Consider the following 20,452-nt stretch of genomic DNA (forward strand, 5'->3'; position numbering starts at 1 on the left):
ATTATCGTAGTCGTCGCTCATTTCCGATCGCGGACCTCAGATTTCTCCCGCAATTCAATTTGCAGCACGCGGTCGCGTGACGCTGACGAGGAGGAACACGCGGGCCGGGAGCGGCTCACCGCCGCCACGCGCTCAGCCTCACCGCGCCCCGACCACTCAGCCCCACGCAGCGCTAATTGTGGCAGAGGCATCCACACGGAGTAGCCCCAACTCACCCCACCCCTCCTGGGTCCCACCACCACCCCCGGGTCCCACCACTGCATGTTGTTGTAGATGTCACTGCGTGTCACTGCGGTGTCGTTTGCTCTGTGCCATTCGACTCCCTGGACAGCCTTGGAAAGCAAATATTTAAATACATTTAAAACACATTGTATTCTGGTGCTGGCAGGACACGGAAAAGACCTGGGTGCTATGGGTTGACTGACTTGAGTTAACTGGCAAGATACACACAGATAGACACACACACAGATACACACACAGATACACAACAACAACCGCCATTCGCCACTAACTGGCGGTGACGTCACCACGACGCTTGTGCCAGGCCATGTGCACCTTGAGGCCACGTGAAGTGTCGAACGCCCACGGGCAGGAGGTCACGGGGCAGACCCAGGTGCCACGGGTCGACTGACTGAGATGACTGGCTGATACACCACCTGTGCCCCCTACTGTGCCAACCTGCTGTGCTTTAGCCACCCGGCGCTCCGCTCGTTGTTGTGAGCGTCGCTACTCCGCCCTCCGTTGTTGTTGGAGGGCGACTGCCTCCAACTGCCCAATAGCGTCCTTCACGAGCCTCCTCCACAGAGGCCGATCTTGACACCGCTGGTACCAGTCATCGGCAAGTCCACTCAGCTCCACGTCCTCCTGTACCACATCACTCCATCTCTTCTCTAGCCCGTACCGCGCCCGTTTAGCCCCCTCGATCCGGCCAAATAAAAGCTGTTTCGGCATGCGGTGGTTGGGCATGCGGGCTACATGACCCAGCCAACGCAGCCTTGCCTGCCGGAGTAGCTCACCGATGGGACCTTGCCCAGATCTTTCAAGGATTTGTGAGCTCCTCACACAATCCAGTTTGGTTAAACCCAGGATGGATCGTAGGCAGGCCAGCCTAAATGTTTCCAACCGGCGAAGATGCTCCATTAAGGGGGTCCACGTTTCGCAAGCGTAGAGAAGGGAGGGAATGACCGTGGCCAAGAAGGCCTGAAGCTTAGTGCGGAGCGACAGACCAGGTAGCTTCCACACAGCGTTACGCAACCGAGGAAAAGATATTGCCGCTCGACTGATTCGGAGTGAGACCTCTGCTGTTAAACTGCAGCCGGAGAGTTTCCCATACCTGGGCACACTGCCCAGGTATGGGAAACTCTCCACTCTCTCCACAACTGCTCCATCACCGATTGGGAGTTGTGGGGGTGGAGTGTCCGATGGTACAAAATACCCAGGCAGGTGCTTAGTTTTGGTGGGGCTGATGGTAAGGCCCCATCTCTTAGTGCCACGCTTCAGTCTCAGCAGCAGCGTCTCCAACTCCTCCTCTGAATGAGCAGCTATTACCAAATCATCGGCGTACATAACGTGGTTGACTGCACCCGGGCATTGATCAGCCTCCCATTATATCTGTAGCAAATCGAGATTCCCCCGGTACAGCTATTGAAGGCTTCACGAACTACGTGGTCAAAATAGATGTTAAATAATGTGGGAGCCAGAGGATATCCCTGTGGCACCCCAAGGTGTACAGGGAATGGCTCTGACTCCCGGTCACGTAGTTTTACCCGGGCCCGCTCACCATCATGAAGGTCCTTAATGACCGTGAGCAGAGGGTCAGGGACTCCAAAAGCACGAAGAACAACCCAGAGCCCAGGCCTACTGATGGTATCATAGGCCTTGACCAGGTCAATAAAGCAGAGATGTAGGTCTTGTTGGAATTCTCTACACCTTTGCTGTAGCAGACGGACAGAAAATATGGCATCTGTGCAGGACCGCCCTTTCCTGAAACCGCATTGAGGCTCCGCAAGCCTCTCCTCAGCGTGCCTGGCGAGGCGATGTTGAATAATCCTTGCCAGGACCTTTCTCGGCACACTGAGGAGTGAGATGCCCCTGTAGTTGTTACAGTCTGTGCGGTCCCCCTTCTTAAAGAGGGGGACCACCAGGGCATCCTTCCAATCCTCCGGAACCTGTCCAGTGGTCAAGACTGTTGTTATGATGTCATATAGGGCAGTCTGTGCACAAACGCCACCCTCCCTCAGCATTTCGCTTGCGAGATCATCTCTGCCCGCTGCCTTTCCTGGTCTCAGACTCCAGATCGCCTTCAGTACTTCCTCAACAGATGGTACTTCAGCCAGCCACTCACAGGGGGTGACTTCTTCCAATATTTGAGGCACCGCAGCCTCAGCAGGGTCATCCTCACTTTGTGCCACGATGTTTTCCTGGCTGAGGAATTTTTCCTCCCCCAGGACCTCACAGAAATGCTCAGCAAATCTGCAAACCTGTTCCTGGGGGTCGGAGATTGGATCACCGTTTTTTCCCCTAATGATGGTAATAGGTGTGGCGCTGCAGGTTACTTTTTTGGTGGAGTAAAATAGAGATTTGTGATCGCGAGGCACTGAGGCAGACTCCATCTCCTCAGGAACCCGCGACCACCACCCATCCTTGCAGCGCCTCACGGCTCTCCGAACCTCCGAGCGAAGGCTGCGGTAAGCCTCCTCATTCTCTGATGTGGTATTCTGTAGCCGATGACAGTGGGCCTGTCGCTTTTTCTCAACTATCCTGAACACCTCCTCTGTCAGCCAGGGGCTCTGGGGAGGTCTGGATCACGTACCCAAAGCAGCCATTGCAGCTGCATGAGTCACAGTCCTAAACCTCACCCATTTACCCTCGACATCAGGAGTGGAGGACGATGCCAACCCCAGCCACAAGCGATGATGAAATTCTCGCTTGCAACTTTCATCAGATAACTGAGACCAGGCCACTTTAGGTTGGAATGGGGTCCTGGGTGTACACCCACCACCGGAGTGGAAGAATGGCAGGCGCATCTTACAGATGACTAGTCGATGGTCAGAGGGCAGATCAGCTCCACGGTAGGTCCTGGTGTCAAAGACATGGGCTCGCATCCGCTGGTCCGTCACTATGTAGTCCAGCAGATGTTCTTGCTTGGACCCGGCATGCATCCATGATGTTGTGTGGATGCGCCGATGCCGGAACAGCGTGTTGGTAATTACAAGCCCATGGGCTGCACAAAAATCTAGCAGCCTCCTACCGTTGTTATTGAGCTGATCTGGCCCATGCCCTCCAATCACTCCAGATCAGGTGCCAGCATCATGACCAACTCAGGCATTGAAGTCACCCAATAAGATGACTATCACGAGGTGCTACTTTAGCCAGCACCTGTGACAGGAGGTCATAGAAGGCATCTGACTCATCGGCTTTGCCTGCATCCCTCTACGGATGTTCGTCTTCGGTGGGGGCATGAGTAACCACATCCACCACTCCTCGCCTCCGGTTGATGGGAAGGAAAGCCCAAAGTAGCCTGGGGCTTACAGCTTCCCACACCTCACCGCCACGCTCCCACGCACCCTTCATTCTTTTGTTCAAAAGAAGAACCACACCCTGTTGTTTGGCAGTCTGCTGCCCCGAGTAGAGGACTGTCCACCCCTCATGGTGGCAGGAGCCAGAACCGGTCCACCGGACCTCCTGAATGCCATCTCGATCCAGGCGGTACTGGTCCAGCTCCCGACAGAGGAGTGGCAGCCTCTCCTCCGCAGTGAGCGTTCAAACATTCCACGTGGCCACACGAAGTGGCTTTTTGTTGTTTCTGGAGGAGCCCCGAGGGTAAAGATTCAATCTCCTGGCTCCGCCAATTGGGGTATGGCCAGGAGACGTCATAGACGCCTGTACCCCCGGGGCCTCCAGCACAAGCTTATTAGTTACATGTTTTACTCGTGGTTTCGTGGTAAAAATGTTGAAGGTGGAGGGGTTATCAGCCCCTCGCACCCATCCAGAGCCCCCGTTTAACCACTGTGGTGGTCACAGACGCCATGAGAGGAGGGGCAAATCGGAATTGGCCCTCCCCCACAGCACTGTCCACGACAGAGTTTCCCGTCCGGCACCGCGAGGAGGTAGGGGGTTGTTTTGCCGAACAGATAGAGACACACAGATAGAGACACACAGACAGAGACACAGATAGAGACACACAGACAGAGACACACAGATAGAGACACACAGATAGAGACACACAGAGACACACAGATAGAGACACACAGATAAAGACACACAGACAGAGACACGCAGATAGAGACACACAGACAGAGACACACAGACAGAGACACACAGATAGACACACAGATAGACACACAGACAGAGACACACAGACAGAGACACACAGAGAGAGACACACAGATAGACACACAGACAGAGACACACAGATAGAGACACACAGATAGATAGAGACACACAGACAGAGACACAGATAGAGACACACAGATAGAGACACACACAGATAAAGACACACAGATAGAGTCACACAGATAGAGACACACAGATAGACACACACAGACAGAGACACACAGACAGAGACACAGAGAGAGACACAGATAGAGACACAGATAGAGACACACTCAGATAGAGACACAGATAGAGACACACACAGATAAAGACACACAGATAGAGACACAGATAGAGACACACAGATAGAGACACAGATAGAGACACAGATAGAGACACACACAGATAGAGACACAGATAGAGACACAGATAGAGACACACAGACAGAGACACACAGACAGAGACACACAGATAGAGACACACAGATAGAGACACACAGATAAAGACACACAGAGAGAGACACAGATAGAGACACAGATAGAGACACACTCAGATAGAGACACAGATAGAGACACACACAGATAAAGACACACAGATAGAGACACAGATAGAGACACACAGATAGAGACACACAGATAGAGACACACAGATAGACACACAGACAGAGACACACAGATAGAGACACACAGATAGAGACACACAGATAGACACACACAGATAGACACACAGATAGAGACACAGATACGATTTGGACAAGTGGTGGCAGTACAACAATGGATTATTGAATTCATCTGTGCTAGGCTTGGAGAATGACCCTCCTGGGGTGTGTGGTCGGGGTTTCCCCCCCAGTCCTCGCCTTCCCCACCACGTGCGACCCACTGCTCAGACTCGACCACATGCCCCATTGGAGCAGTACCCTCCTGAAGAAGAGCCTCGAGACTCAGCGAGGCTCTCGTAGAGAGAGGGAGAACGACTCAGAGGCGCCAGGAAGAGGAGCCACAGACGAGGAGTGGGAAGGCAGCAGCAGCAGCCACACCTGTGAGGACACCACCAATCCCCCCCCCCTAAGCTTTGCGGTCCTCTATATATGAAGGTGTTATCGGCCAATTCACAATGAGTGCTTATCGGTGTGTGAGGCAACTGGAGCACCCCGAGAAATCCCACGCATGTGAGGGGGCAACGCTGTATCGCATACAGACGGAACAGATGGAGACTTTATTTTTGCCATACTCGTAACTCCTGGCGAGCCAGGGTAGATGACTCCTCCTCGATACCCACGTGGTATTGAGTTGGGACAACAATGGAGATGAGTCTCCACACTTTGCCGTACCGCCTTGGTCCGGCTCCTCCTCCACCCACACCCACGGGTAGGAAGGGAGTTCCACAGCAACATCTGTGCATCAACCCACCAACCCTCGCTGCTGCCATCCACCCTGCGCTGGATCACTGACAACCACGTGCAGCAGCAGCAGCGGAGCAGCCACTGCCACCACCATCGGTACGAATCTCCCAGACAGGCTACAGCCACGTGGGCACGAGGGTTGGTTCCCTGAGGTCAGCACGCATCCCGCAACGTGCCGAGGCCGGTACTCGTCCCACAATGCCTGCAGCCTTGCGCTGTCAACGTGCCCCTACACTGTTGGATGCAAGATGCCACGCACACAGATACAAAGATCCCCCGTATAGCCTCAAGAGACTGTTGGGGCAAGTGCTGTTAGTGAGCACCTATGAAGGCCGGTATGGCACACGAGGAGTTTGGTGGCCAGCACCACGCCCGGCCGCCTTTGTCTCCCTAGTGGCGATGTTTACACACCGGACCAGCTACTCATTTGAGGCTGAGTCGACCCAGACACACATGGAGACACACACGCACGCAGCCGGAGGAGAGTGGAAACCCGGGATGGTTACTGGCAGTCGGCTCCCATGGCAACTTACAGACACACATACACAACCCCAAACTCACGCCACCGATAAAACTGTCCATGCCATGCGAATGAAACGTCCTTTGTCAGCCACTATCCTGCCACTATCCTCCTGCCACTATCTTATCGCCACACCGCCGATTGCATCTGTGCCCCACCCAGCCCAGCCCGGCGCTGGGGCTGATCCATTGCCCAGGCGTCACCGACAGGTTCAGTCCCCAAGTCATCGGGGTAATTCCGTGACCCCCCCCCCCCCCCCCGTTCGTCGTTGTTATTAACGAAAGCCTCGGGATATTTTTTTTTGCCACAAAGAGCAATGGTAGCGTCTGGTAACGGCCGATACTGATTCATATTACTGATTTATATTATAGAACTCACTGATTTATATTATAAATCTCACTAATTTAAATCATAGATATTACTGATTTCTATTATAGATCTCACGGATTTACTTACAGAAAATAAAAACAACTGGAAGCGATACTAGGGAAAATGTGGAAATACACTGCCACTAAGTTTAACACGCAGGCGTGATCTTCTCCAGCACACCGGTGGTGCTGTACTAGGAACGAATTGGGCACGTTCTGTTTACGTGACCAACCCCTTACTAGTTGGCTGTGTCGGGTGGTGGTGGTGGTGGCGGCTTTAACGACACAACACCTCTGTTATGGATGTTGCCACTCCCGGACCGCGTGGCCCAGCGCTGATGAAGAAATTATTTGGCGACGCTGCCGCTGCGACTGCAGCGGCTGCAGCGGCTGCAGCTTCTGCGTTGGCGCACAAGCAGAGCCAGCTACGACGACCAGACTGTCAGTGACAACCCAAGGTGTGGCCTTAATATGAAAACATTCTAAAATAGGCGACGTTTCAGGCAATGGCTCTTCTTCATAGCACATAAATGTGAACACGAGCCATTGCCCCGAAATGTCACCCATCGTATATATTTTTTCATCACTAACACAGCCCGTTAGTGTCAGCCATCAGCAGCACTACCACTGGGGCCATCCAGCCTCGGTCCTCATCCATTTAAACTCACCCAGGCGCCTTCAACAACAAAGCCACCAGTCACTGACAGCCCTAGGCCAGCCAGCCCAGGGGCACTACCCTGCCTCCTGCCGGGTCTCCTGATGAGTCAGGGAATGCGCGTTCCCGGGCAATTACAGTCACAGAGACTGGGCAAGAGCCTCCTCCGCCTGAGACCATCAGCTCACTGTGGCACTTTAGAAGCCGGTCTCATCACAGACTAGTCTATGTGAGTCTATGGGTGTATATGGATATCTGTGCGAGCCTACGGGTCTCTGGTTGAGTCTACGGGTCTCTGTGCGAGTCTACAGGTCTCTGGGTGAGTCTATGGTGACCAGGCTGGGACCATGAACTCCCTACACTTGGGAAGCCGGTTCAACGCCAGGCAGCGGCTGAAATCCGGACTGGAGCCCTGCAGGACCTCAGCAGCATGGGGGGCGCGACGGTGGCTAGGAGATGTTAACCACCTCGCCTGGTATGCAGGAGGCCGTGGGTTTGATCCACACTCTAACGCCTAATGTATATTTGGAGTTTGCGTGTCTCTCTCCCCGTGGTAGCGTGGATTTTTCTCCGGGTCCTCCGGTTTTCCCGTCCGCATTTAGAATTGACTTGCCATTATTTGGCTGCTATAAATATCCACATAAGCCACTTCGTGGAGCTATCATTTGTGATAGCCAACTCGCTTCTGAAAAAGAGTTCTATAGCTCAGTGGGTCTTACCTGATACAATAAAAATAGTTAAGCTTATAGTTTTAGCAGTAACAGTGCCGGCTCTGACCTCTGAACTGCACGGCCTCCTCCAGTTTCACCAAAACCGAGCCGGATGTTTCTCAAGCCTCCGCCACTCTCTCGCGGTTGCGTCATTTGACTTTCAAGTTCTATGGGGGGGCAGGGTCGAGACGGACCGGCGGAGGGGGGGGGGGCTTCTAGAAGAGGGCAGAACAGAGGGGAGGAGGCGCTGGTGGTGGCGGTGTTGAGCCGGTTTGAGGCGGGACGGCACCCAAACGTTCATTGTAAGCAGGACGCCCCGTCGGCCCAAGTGAAGGTATCGGTGGCACTGTGCGAAGGAAGTTCAACGTGCAGCACACGCGCGCATCAGTGGCGAGTGAGAGCGGCAGTGGTTGGTTTGATGGCCCCTGGCACTTGATGCCCACTGACCAGCAAGGTGAAGTATGGTCATTCAGCCACCACACCCCACCCGACTGATACTGCGTGACGAGACATTTTAACCCAGCAGTGGGTTGACACATCCCTCTAAGTGATAATTATTAAACAGTACAGGAATATATGTTGCCCCTGGCAAGGCAGCGCGCACGCTCACACACTCGGTGTAGTTATTGGCATGGAACGTGCCAAGGATAGAATGTTGCCCTCAATGTAATTCTCGTTATAATTATTGTATGGTAAGTCCTTCATGTGCGTAGCCAACCGTGCTAGCCAATCGCTTAACGCGCGCCCATGTCTATGGGGGGCGGGGGATGTACAGTAGCAGGCGACGTTTCGGGCAATGGCCCTTCTTCAAGTTCGAGAACGTCACAGCGACTGGGTAAATGTGAGTGTGCCGTGGACAGGACCGAGGGCCCGGCGTGTCGAGAGTCACCAGGGAGTGGCAGCCAAAGGAGGGAGCACGGAGCAGGGGGCAGCCGGCTTGGAGTGACTGCGGCTCTGTGCGATGCCGAGGGGGAATCCACTCCGGCTGCCGTCGCACCGAGCCGACGGCAGCGCCGGCCAGGGGACGCCGCACTGCAGCGAACCTTCGATTGGTTTACGGAGGAGAGTGGTTTTTGTTTCATGAAGAAAAACTATGAAGGGGAATGATGACACCGCTGTGTTACTTTATGTAATAACTTTACGCGTCTCGATGATTCTCTGGGGCTCCGTGGATCTCTATGGGTCTCTATACATCTCTATGGATCTCTACAAGTCTTTATGGGTCTCTACAAGTCTTGATGGGTCTCTATACATCTCTATGGGTCTGTATACATCTCTATGGATCTCTATACATCTCTATGGATCTCTACAAGTCTTTATGGGTCTCTACAAGTCTTTATGGGTCTCTATACATCTCTATGGGTCTCTATACATCTCTATGGGTCTTTATACATCTCTATGGGTCTCTATACATCTCTATGGGTCTCTATACATCTCTATGGATCTCTATACATCTCTATGGGTATCTACAAGTCTTTATGGGTCTCTACAAGTCTTTATGGGTCTCTATAATCTCTATGGGTCTTTATACATCTCTATGGGTCTCTATACATCTCTATGGGTCTCTATACATCTCTATGGGTCTCTACAAGTCTTTATGGGTCTCTATACATCTCTATGGGTCTCTATACATCTCTATGGATCTCTACAAGTCTTTATGGGTCTCTATACATCTCTATGGGTCTCTATATATCTCTATGGATCTCTACAAGTCTTTATGGGTCTCTACAAGTCTTTATGGGTCTCTATACATCTCTATGGGTCTCTATACATCTCTATGGGTCTCTACAAGTCTTTATGGGTCTCTATACATCTCTATGGGTCTCTACAAGTCTTTATGGGTCTCTATACATCTCTATGGGTCTCTACAAGTCTTTATGGGTATCTAGACATCTCTATGGGTCTCTATACATCTCTATGGGTCTCTATACATCTCTATGGGTCTCTACAAGTCTTTATGGGTATCTAGACATCTCTATGGGTCTCTATACATCTCTATGGGTCTCTATACATCTCTATGGATCTCTATTTGTCTCTATGGAACTCTCAATCTCTATGGGTCTCCATGGATCTCTATAAGTCTCTATGGGTCTCTATTAGTGCCTACGGATCTCTCAGTCTCTATGGGCCTCTATGGATCTCCATAATAATGTTCAGTTGAATCTACAGCTTCGTCGTCTGTGCCCGAAGCATCACTCACAATCGCCGAGGATCCACAGACACGAGTGGGAAGGTAACAGCAGCAACCGCCAGGCGGTGAGGAGCCGGCACTCCAAACATTTGCCCAAGCTTTGCCGTCCTCTATATTTAGAGATATTTTCAGCCGATTAATAAAGAGAGTAAAACCGGAGTGCACCGGAGAGAACCCACGCATGCGAGGGGGCAACACTCTATCCCCCACAGGAAGGGGGAATCAGGGGACAAGCACGATGCTTCGCCACGACCCGGTCGGAGGGGGGCAGTTACAGGGCCAAGCCGCGGCACGTTCGTTTGACATTTTCTGCAGAGGTTCGCAGTTAAAATCCACACGGCCGCCCTTGTTAATCGTGCGGTGTTTATTGACCGTAAACAAAATATACTACGTATGCCCTGCTTCACTCGCGGTGGACGAGATGCCTGGATCGTACCGGTGCGCCTCGCTCAAACTAAAATACTTGTTTTTATACCAGGTAAGGTCTACTGAGCTGTATAGCTCTTTTTCAGAAGTGAGCTGGCCACAAATGATAGCTCAACAACGTAGCTCATCACGTGGAAATATTATAGCAGCCAAATACTCTAAACGCGTGTTTGCGGAGGAAAAAACCGGAGAACCTGGAGAAATATCCATGCGACCACGGGAAGAGAGAGAGACAAGCAAACTCCAAACACACAGCAGGCATCAGGGTTGGGATCGAACCCTGCGATCTCCTGCATACCAGGCGAGGCAGCTAACATCTCCCAGCCACTGTGGCAAACGAATCCAACACTGAGCCAAAAAACATCCGGGCAGCGGCGCTCCAGCGGAGACGCTGTTGGCCCGTGACCCCCAGGGGTCAGGGTTTAAAACGGGAGAGGCCCAGCGTGGGAGTTCGCCGCCGTGGTGACGTGGTGACGCGGCGCGCTTGAGTTACGCTGGCCGCCGTATTTATAGCCACGGGAGCTGTGAAGGTGCACGGCTGGCATCATCGCCTCCTCCCGCGGGTGGTAAAATATACAAGCGTGGTGGTTAAGTCCTCGTGTAACACACTACAACGCTTTTTCGGTCATAACGCGGGTGCTGAGCGGTCGACGACGAACTACTACTGCGTGGCAGAGCAGTACAGTGGTACAGTAATGGAATGATACAGTAAAGTTGTTTGTCACTGAGTGGTGTGCGGAGTGGAACGTCGTGTGTCTCGCCAAACTTAATGCGGCACTTTTCAGGAATGCATCTACCTCGTTAAACGAGGGCTGACTGGAAGCATTTCCCATACATGTAGATCGCTCCACGTTGTAAAAATAAACCTATTTTTTTACACATCGCATCAGCCATGCGGCCTTCCTTTCTGGGAGTGCAATCATTGTCAGCAGCATTGGTTCTTCATCACGGTTTCAAGATTCAGTGACTCACCAGCAGTGGCACGCTTGCTTGAGCCAATGCTGGTGGAACTGCCAGACTGTTTATAATACAAGGGCCCCCTCTGTTAGTTCCGGGTCCTAGTGCAAGGCAAAATGATACAAAACATAACACAAAATAACCATTGACGTCGCTGCGCAGAACGTAAGAAGAACAAAAAATCAGACCACGCTCCCTTCCTATACATGTCCCTCCACGTAAAAATAAAAACAAATTAAAGTAATTTTATTATAACGCGTCCCATCAATCACCCACGGGTGAGATTGACTAACAGTGGCGTGAGGCTGGAGAGACGCCAAGGAGCGAGGGGAGGGCGAGGGAGGAGGAGAGGAGTCGGAGTCACTCTGCACTCTCAGGCATTGTGCGTGCAGGCCGTGGGAGACAAATAGGGCATTCCTCACGCATCGCAAAACAGCCACGATGGAGGCCTTACGTCCACTGCTCCGTTCCGTCTGCCTCACAGTTTGGACCTTCGCTGAAGATCCCCGGTGACGCCATTCGCAAGAGCAGTGCCATCGTGTGCCGGGTCCACACGTGAACAGTTACACCGCGAATGACCTCAAGTGGAGATGATGGACAGTAACTCATCTCGCACGCCAGCCCTCCCCATCGCTGCGAAAACTCGGCGGGACCCTCCTGAGGAGGAGTCTAGAGACGCGGTGAGGGTTTGTCTGGATAAACAAGCGGAACAATCGTAGTAATGATAATAATAACAATAATAACGGTCGTGAAGTCACGTGAGATGGGACCCCCACCATCGTGGGAGACGATTAAGAGGGCAGAGGTCAGAGTTGGGCTGTCACGCTAACAACGTCACGCAGCGGGCACCACGGTGACGTCCCCTGTACCTCACAGAGACCCCTCACACACACAGACACACACAGAGACACACACACACAGAGACACACACACACAGAGACACACACACACACACAGACACACACACACAGAGACACACAGACACAGAGACCCCCACACACACACAGACACACAGACACATAGACACACAACAACAACAACCGCCATTCGCCACTAAGTGGCGGTGACGTCATCACGGCGCTTGTGCCAGGCTATGTGCACCCTGAGGCCACGTGAAGTGTCGAACGCCCGCTGACAGGAGGTCACGGGGCAGACCCAGGTGCCACGGGTCGACTGACTGAGATGACTGGCTGATGCACCACCTGTGCCCCCTACTGTGCCAACCTGCTGTGCTTTAGCCACCCGGCGCTCCGCTCGTTGTTCTGAGCGTCGCTCCTCCGCCCTCCGTTGTTGTTGGAGGGTGACTACCTCCAACTGCCCAGTAGCATCCTTCACGAGCCTCCTCCACAGAGGCCGATCTTGACACCGCTGGTACCAGTCATCGGCAAGTCCGCTCAGCTCCACGTCCTCCTGTACCACATCACTCCATCTCTTCTCTAGCCCCTGCCGCGCCTGCTTAGCCCCCTCAATCCGGACGAACAAAAGCTGTTTCGGCATGCGGTGGCTGGGCATGTGGGCTACATGACCCAGCCAACGCAGCCTTGCCTGCCGGAGGAGCTCACCGATGGGACCTTGCCCAGATCTTTCAAGGATTTGTGAGCTCCTCACACAATCCAGCCTGGTTAAACCCAGGATGGATCGTAGGCAGGCCAGCCTAAATGTTTCTAACCGGCGAAGATGTTCCGTTAGGGGGGTCCACGTTTCGCAAGCGTAGAGAAGGGAGGGAATGACCGTGGCCGAGAAGACCTGAAGCTTAGTGCGGAGCGACAGACCAGGTAGCTTCCACACAGCGTTACGCAACCGATGAAAAGATATTGCCGCTCGACTGATTCGGAGTGAGACCTCTGCTGTTAAACTGGAGCCAGTCAGATTGAATACAGAGCCACACACACACAGACACACACACACAGAGACCCCCTCACACACAGAGACCCCTCACACACACAGACAGACCCCTCACACACAGAGACCCCCTCACACACAGAGACCCCTCACACACAGAGACCCCCACACACACACAGACCCCTCACACACAGAGACCCCCACACACACAGAGACCCCTCACACACACACAGACCCCCTCACACACACACAGACCCCTCACACACAGAGACCCCCACACACACACAGACCCCTCACACACAGAGACCCCCACACACACAGAGACCCCTCACACACACAGAGACCCCTCACACACAGAGACCCTCACACACACAGAGACCCCTCACACACAGAGACCCTCACACACACAGAGACCCCTCACACACAGAGACCCCCACACACACAGACCCATCACACCCACAGACCCCTCACACACAGAGACCCTTCACAGAGACCCCACCCCACACACAGAGACCCCCTCACAGAGACTCCCTCACACACACAGACCCCCCCTCACACACACAGAGACCTCTCACAGAGACCCCCCACAAACACAGACCCCCCCTCACACACACAGAGACCCCCTCACAGAGACCCCCTCACAGAGACCCCTCACAGAGACCCCCCTCACACACAGAGACCCCCTCACAGAGACCTCTCACAGAAACCCCCTTCACACACACAGACCCCCCCCCTCACATACACAGAGACCCCCTACAAACACAGACCCCCCACAAACACAGAGACCCCCTCACAGAGACCCCTCACAGAGACCCCCCTCACACACACAGCCCCCCCCTCACACACACAGAGACCCCCTCACAAAGACCCCTCACAGAGACCCCTCACAGAGACCCCCCTCACACACAGAGACCCCCCCCCACACACAGAGACCTCTCACAGAGACCCCTCACAGAGACCCCCCTCACACACTGACCCCCCGCACAGCCCCCCCTCACACACACACACAAAGACCCCCTCGCACATACACAGAGACACCCCCTAACACACACACGCAACCCCCATCTACACACTGCGGCAAAAAGGGGACTCCCCCCCCCCCCCCCAGTCCAGCAACCCCCTTAGCGTCCCACCCAGACCCCCGGGCACGCTCCCAGGTCCCCTTCGCCTCCCCCCATCCCCTCCCCCGCATTCGCCATCTGATCTCGAGGAGAGGTGGAGGCGCGTCTCGGCTATTTGGATCCACGCGGCTAAACAGGGATACGGGGACCCGCGAGGGGATGAAGGGGGTGATGAGGCCCCTGGGTGGAGAGATGCCTCACTAGCGAGGGGGGCTCAAATGACCCCAATGATTTGGGATGGGGGGGGGGGCAAGGGGGTGCGCGTGAGTGGACAAGACGCCTCAGGCGACGTGGATTTCGTTGGTGAAGTGGTCATCACGTGGGTGGGTGATGGGAGGTGGGTGGGAGATGTGTGGTGAGTGGTATGGTGAGTGATGTGTGCTGAGTGGTATGGTGAGTGGTATGGTGAGTGATGTGTGGTGAGTGATGTGTGGTTAGTGGTATGGTGAGTGATGTGTGGTGAGTGGTGTGGTGAGTGATGTGTGGTGAGTGATGTGTGGTGAGTGATGTGTGGTGAGTGGTATGGTGAGTGATGTGTGGTGAGTGATGTGTGGTGAGTGATGTGTGGTGAGTGGTGTGGTGAGTGGTATGGTGAGTGATGTGTGGTGAGTGGTATGGTGAGTGATGTGTGGTGAGTGGTATGGTGAGTGATGTGTGGTGAGTGGTGTGGTGAGTGATGTGTGGTGAGTGATGTGTGGTGAGTGATGTGTGGTGAGTGGTATGGTGAGTCATGTGTGGTGAGTGATGTGTGGTGAGTGATATGTGGTGAGTGGTGTGGTGAGTGGTATGGTGAGTGATGTGTGGTGAGTGATGTGTGGTGAGTGATGTGTGGTGATGTGTGGTGAGTGATGTGTGGTGAGTGGTATGGTGAGTGATGTGTGGTGAGTGATGTGTGGTGAGTGATGTGTGGTGAGTGATGTGTGGTGAGTGATGTGTGGTGAGTGATGTGTGGTGAGTGATGTGTGATGTAGTTGGTGATGTGTGGTGAGTGATGTGTGGTGATGTGTGGTGAGTGATGTGTGGTGAGTGATGTGTGGTGAGTGATGTGTGGTGAGTGATGTAGTTGGTGATGTGTGGTGAGTGATGTGTGGTGAGTGATGTGTGGTGAGTGATGTGTGGTGAGTGATGTGTGATGTAGTTGGTGATGTGTGATGTAGTTGGTGATGTGTGGTGAGTGGTGTGTGGTGTGTGGTGAGTGGTGTGGTGAGTGATGTGTGATGTAGTTGGTGATGTGTGATGTGTGGTGATGTGTGGTGAGTGGTGTGGTGAGTGATGTGTGGTGAGTGATGTGTGATGTAGTTGGTGATGTGTGATGTGTGGTGAGTGGTGTGGTGAGTGATGGCTGGTAAGTGGCGATGGGTGGTAGACGTCGTGTGGTGAGTGATGTGTGGTGGATTGTTCGGTGATGGTAATTGATGGGTAAAGTGTGGTGACTGCTGGGTCATCAGCAAATTCAATTGCGAATGGTTGATGGGTGACGTGTGGTAGACGCGGTGATGGACGTAGTGGATAATGGATTTTGACTATGTGGTGGTGGTGTCGTGGTGGTGGTGTAGTGGTGGGTGGTGTGGTGGTGGTGTGATGGTGGTGGTGATTTGATGCTAATGTGGCGAGTAAACGCGTCGTGCGGTAACAGGAGATGTGACGGCACGGTGCGAGATGGGTGATGCATCACGTAGTGTCACGCAACATGTAACATGCGATGTGTGTGTGTACGCGTGTGATAGGAGGGTCGCCATAACCCCACCCATCCCCAACAATCCGCCACAACAATCATCGCCAACACTAATGTATTCCTTTGTGTGTGCGTGGCTGAGTGACTGGTCAATCCAGAAAAACCCTGCATCCATCTCACATGCAATCTACGTGTGCACACGTGTGTGCGCGTGTCAGTACACGTGTGTGCGCGTGCGCGTGTCAGTACACGTGTGTGTGTCATCATGCCACACACATGCACGCGCGCCTCTCTGTGGATCCTCCAGCACACACAGTCGCACGCACGCACACACATCACATTACACACACACCCCACACCACAACACACATCACATTACACACACACCCCACACCACAACACACACACATCACATTACACACACACCCCACACCACAACACACACCACATTACACACACACCCCACATTACACACACACATTACACACACACCCCACACCACAACACACACACACCACATTACACACACCCCACACCACAACACACACCACATTACACACACCCCACACAACACACACCCCACACAACACACACCCCACACAACACACCCCACACAACACACACACCACATCACACAACACACACCCCACACAACACACACACCACATCACACAAGACACACCCACACAACACACACACACCCCACACAACACACACCCTACACAACACACACCCTACACCCCACACACACATTACACACACCCTACACCCCACACACGCACCACATCACACACCACATCACACACACCCTACACAACACACACCCTACACAACACACACACACCCCACACACACATCACACACACCCCATACAACACACACACCACATCACACACACAACACACACCCCACATCACACACACACACCCCGCACACATCACACACCACATCACACACACCTCACACAACCCACACACATCACACACCACATCACACACACCTCACACAACACACATCCCACACACACCCCACATCACGCACACACACACCTCACACCCCGCTGTACTCACGGATACGTTGGTTGTCCTTGCAGACCCGAAGCTGAGAGCGGAGGCTGCGATGTCACCGATGACGGCTGGTAGAGACGCTGATGGTGATGATGGTGGTGATGGTGATGATGGCTGTGGTAATGGTTGGTGGTTGGGGAGATGGCGATGCAACTGCCGTTACAAACACACGCACGCACGCAGGGCGAAGGCAGCACACGGGGAAGAGCGAGGAGGAAGAGGGAGGCAGTGCAGGATGGAGAGAGAGAGAGAGGGCATGTGGGGGGTGGGGATGGAGGCTGTGGTCTCGCTAGGAGCGATGCGAGGGGCTCTCCGCGAGGTGGCGCTGTCTTCACTCAAAGCAGAGGCCGCCGGCATTGACGGGCCCCCCCCCACCCGTGTCAGCGAGTGGCGCAGTCTGTGGCGGTGGTGGCGATTACATAACGACAACACTTGTAGCACAACGCGCGTTCTACATTGAGACACTGCGGGGCTTCGCGGGGCATTAAAGAAGAGGGCATTGCCACGCGTGGCGTGTGGCGACGTCGCGATAGGACGGGTCGTGTTGGTGGATTTGCTCTCCAACACATCAGCGGTGGTGCTGTACTAGTGACGAATTGGCCACGTTCTGTTTACGTGACTGTGTCGGGTGGTGGCGGGTTTAACGACACAACATTTATATATTTACGCGATCTAACCCAACAAAAACCCCCACTATCATCGGTGGAAAGGTATCCAAAAAAAATAATCGTCCTTCGAGCCGGAGTCGAACCAGCGACCTAAGGATCTCGGCAATTCCTCTACAGTCCTCCGCTCTACCAACTGAGCTATCGAAGGCGGCCGAGGATCAGTCCTTCACCGGCGCTTGTAACGTCAACCACAACCCAACAACACAGCCACAACAACAACAGGCGCCGTTCACCACCGAGTGGCGGTGACGTCACCGCGGCGCTTGTGACGTCAACCACAACCCAACAACACAACAACAACAGGCGCCGTTCACCACCGAGTGGCGGTGACATCACCGCGGCGCTTGTAACGTCAACCACAACCCAACAACACAGCCACAACAACAACAAAAACAGGCGCCGTTCACCACCGAGTGGCGGTGACGTCACCGCGGCGCTTGTGCCAGGCTAGGTGCGCTTTGGGGTGTGACGTGAAGTGGCAAGGTCCCGCTGTTGACAGGAGGTTTGCCCATGGGTGGACCGACTGAGCAGATGCACCAACTGTGCGACCCACGAGCAGCGCTGCGTTTTAGCCGCCCAGCGCTCCGCTCGTTGTTGTGAGCGTCGCTCCTCCGCCCTCCGCTGGTGCCGGCAGGTCCACTCAGCTCCACGTCGTCCACGACGACGAAGTCAGCTCCGTCTCCCGTTTAAAGTACAGTACAGTTTGTTGTACTGTATTCACGGTACTGTACAACTGACAGTACTGTACAACAAAATTAACACATTCGTCAATAACGCTGTGCGGCTTGAAATGGAAAAGTATTTATTTATAAATAAATAAATGCGCCGTTTAAAAATAAATTTATGCAAACCAACACACCTGAAGACGACCGTTTGAGTTATGGTCGAAACGTGAGAATTTTTTATTGTTTTATATATTGTATTATTTTGTTGTTTCCCTTCAACGTGACTTTACCGAAAAAACTAAGAATATGATCAGCGACGTTTCGGGAAAGAACCATTTTCAGAGCGTATGACAACAGCGTTAATCATACATCCAGATAGAGAAAAAAAAAACTAGGACAAAATCAGGCTTAATTTAAATGAGCGCTTCATTAAGCTTTTTTTTAAAATAACACAAAAAATATAGAATAATAAAAGTCTCGAGCCTGGCAGGAGTCGAACCTACAATCTTCTGATCCGTAGTCAGACGCGTTATCCATTGCGCCACAGGCCCCACGTGACTCAACACTCCCAGAGACGAACTTATACCGCCTCCTCCTCCCTGCCACTCCCTTCACCACCACCATCACCATGGGTGGTGGTGATGGTGGTGATGATGGCCATCCAACCCCTCGTGTGCCGTTCCGGCCTTCATCGGTGCTACTCGCTAACCGCACTTTCCCCCACAGTCTGTTCGGGCTATAAGCGGGATCTGTGTCCTTCTTTGGTGGCTACGCTGCTCCTGCTACTACACGTGGCTGTGTGGAGGCAGTAGCAACGAGGGTTGGTGGATCACCACACAGATGTTGTTGTGGAACTCCCTTCCTACCACGTGTGTGGGCCTCGAGGGGGAGCCGTACCCTGGCGCGCTAGGAGAAGGCGGGTACGGCCAAGTGTGGAGGGCGCGAACAGAGGGAGCCGACACTGACTCACTCACACCATGCACTGACTCACACATCATGCACTGACTCACTCACACCATGCACTGACTCACATCATACACTGACTTACTCACACATCATACACTGACTCACTCACACCATGCACTGACTCACTCACACATCATGCACTGACTCACTCACACCATGCACTGACTCACACATCATACACTGACTCACTCACACATCATACACTGACTCACTCACACCATGCACTGACTCACACATCATGCACTGACTCACTCACACATCATGCACTGACTCACACATCATACACTGACTCACTCACACATCATACACTGACTCACTCACACCATGCACTGACTCACACATCATGCACTGACTCACTCACACATCATACACTGACTCACTCACACATCATACACGGACTCACACATCATACACTGACTCACTCACACATCATACACTGACTCACTCACAATCATACACTGACTCACTCACACCATGCACTGACTCACACGTCATGCACTGACTCACTCACACATCATACACTGACTCACTCACACATCATACACGGACTCACACATCATACGCTGACTCACTCACACATCATACACTGACTCACTCACACATCATACACTGACTCACTCACACCATACACTGACTCACTCACACATCATACACTGACTCACTCACACCATGCACTGACTCACTCACACATATACTGACTCACTCACACACCATGCACTGACTCACTCACACATCATACACTGACTCACTCACACACCATGCACTGACTCACTCACACATCATACACTGACTCACTCACACATCATACACTGACTCACTCACACATCATACACTGACTCACTCACACATCATGCACTGACTCACTCACCACCATGCACTAGCTCACTCACATATCATACACTGAC

At 53.1% G+C, this 20,452-nt stretch overlaps 2 protein-coding genes and 2 non-coding genes across 5 annotated transcripts in view; all 4 read right to left on the reverse strand.

Annotated features, from left to right (window-relative positions):
• SPAG1 (sperm associated antigen 1) overlaps positions 1-13,080 on the reverse strand; it is an 89,248-nt gene extending 76,168 nt beyond the window's left edge. Inside the window, exon 1 of the mRNA XM_076066466.1 lies at positions 12,786-13,080. The gene's annotated coding sequence lies outside the window, so the exon portion shown is untranslated. The remainder of the gene's footprint in view (positions 1-12,785) is intronic.
• Positions 1-17,603, reverse strand: part of LOC116941748 (microtubule-associated protein RP/EB family member 3-like) — a 60,174-nt gene extending 42,571 nt beyond the window's left edge. The window contains exons 1-2 of one of the 2 annotated variants that reach the window (XM_032953125.2): positions 17,252-17,603; positions 11,559-11,644 (exon numbers count right to left, since the gene is read on the reverse strand). The gene's annotated coding sequence lies outside the window, so the exon portion shown is untranslated. The remainder of the gene's footprint in view (positions 1-11,558; positions 11,645-17,251) is intronic. The other variant, XM_032953124.2, reaches the window with a different exon arrangement.
• A 375-nt stretch (positions 17,604-17,978) lies between these two features.
• Positions 17,979-18,064, reverse strand: TRNAY-GUA (transfer RNA tyrosine (anticodon GUA)). The gene is given in 2 exon segments: positions 17,979-18,014; positions 18,028-18,064. It is a non-coding gene; the product is annotated as a tRNA-Tyr (tRNA).
• Positions 18,065-19,059: 995 nt separating this feature from the next.
• TRNAR-ACG (transfer RNA arginine (anticodon ACG)) lies at positions 19,060-19,132 on the reverse strand. Its single transcript has one exon. It is a non-coding gene; the product is annotated as a tRNA-Arg (tRNA).
• Between the last annotated feature and the right edge of the window lie 1,320 nt (positions 19,133-20,452).

The sequence above is a fragment of the Petromyzon marinus genome, chromosome 12, assembly GCF_048934315.1.
Source record: "Petromyzon marinus isolate PM22_M1 ecotype Great Lakes invasive population chromosome 12, UKy_Petmar_22M1.pri1.0, whole genome shotgun sequence".
NCBI lineage: Eukaryota > Metazoa > Chordata > Hyperoartia > Petromyzontiformes > Petromyzontidae > Petromyzon > Petromyzon marinus.